This window comes from Crinia signifera, chromosome 4 (genome assembly GCF_055691185.1).
Source record: "Crinia signifera chromosome 4, ASM5569118v1, whole genome shotgun sequence".
Lineage (NCBI taxonomy): Eukaryota > Metazoa > Chordata > Amphibia > Anura > Myobatrachidae > Crinia > Crinia signifera.
In genome coordinates this window covers 132,887,295-132,888,654 of record NC_139220.1, presented here as the reverse complement: position 1 = coordinate 132,888,654, position 1,360 = coordinate 132,887,295, and positions in this window count along the sequence as shown.

The following is a 1,360-nucleotide window of genomic DNA, read 5'->3' as shown; positions in this document are numbered from 1 at the left end:
AACATCTGGAGGGCCAACGTTGGACATGCCTGATATAGACCATGGATGCACCCAAAAACGGCATGCGGTCCACGGACCGGAATACATGCCTAAATCCGTGAGTATACTGCGTTACATAGCTCCGGGACTGAACTTCCGGTATATATGAAATAAATCAATTATGTTTTTTATACTTTTCAATGCTCGTTTTCTGATTGTACTAAATATATATATATATATATATATGAATATATATATATTGTATTTTCCTTCTGCTCATGCGATCCCTTTATTATATATGTACTTTAAGATACTTTTATACTAATGATGTGTAAGACAGGTGCCAATTAGGTAGCTCATAAGCATAACAACATAAGTATATAAACCCTGCAACTACAATGCCCCTATACACCTTGAAAAATCCGCTTTATGGGCGAAACGCGTTGGAGGAGGGAATCTACAGTCCAGCATTCTTTGTTACAAGCACCTTGAGATTTCCTTTGAGACCGAACCAGCCTTGTCCACAAATTTCACTATTGCTTCCCCCCAGGCTTGTAGGAGCCGTCTATAGTCCAACTGAGTGGATCTTCTTCACGCATTTGCTGGGGAGTGCCACCCCATATTTGGAAGGCACCCATACAAACAAAAGGACTTACCAAAACCAAGCAAACTGTGGTTAAATTGGACCCTTTGCAATATTGGATCCTTAACAGGACATTACTAAAGGCACTACAGGAACGGATCTTATCCTTCAAAAAGAAATACCGTACTGTATGGACTGACCCATCACACTAATTCCCTCTCATACTTTTACACACAAAAGTATTTTTTATTGTTTACTAATTAATTGTCTTTTAAGAATAGAAAATTATTGGCCTGTTATTAATTGTTATATGTAAGAATTCAATCAGTTAGCGGTGTACACCCTCTTTTCGGCTGGAAGAGGAGGGGGAGAACGTGATCTGCACCACAGTGTGCATGCACACAACAACAAACATCAGCGCACTAATGTGAACTAACATGCTGGCCTGATTTATCTTGCAGCTTTATTATTATTATTATTTTAATATATTTTTTTATAACAATAGGGAAGGGGGCCATGCCTAATTTTTCAGCCCCGGGCCCACAATTTCTGGTGCCAGTCAGGTCTGGAATGTTTTACCTAATCCCACTGTTTATTGACAAGTGCATTAGTTCGGGCACAGTCACGCTGTTATCCTGCTGTGCATAGCAGTAATCTTATTGTGTAGGGATGAGATGAGACATGCAGAGTATAGTCGGTGAGATAAGATTAGGTATCTCTCTGCACGTGCAGCCTCCTCCGCCTCAGCCACTCACCATGCATGTGGTGCAGTGTTCCTGTTGTATGCGCAGCCGGCCA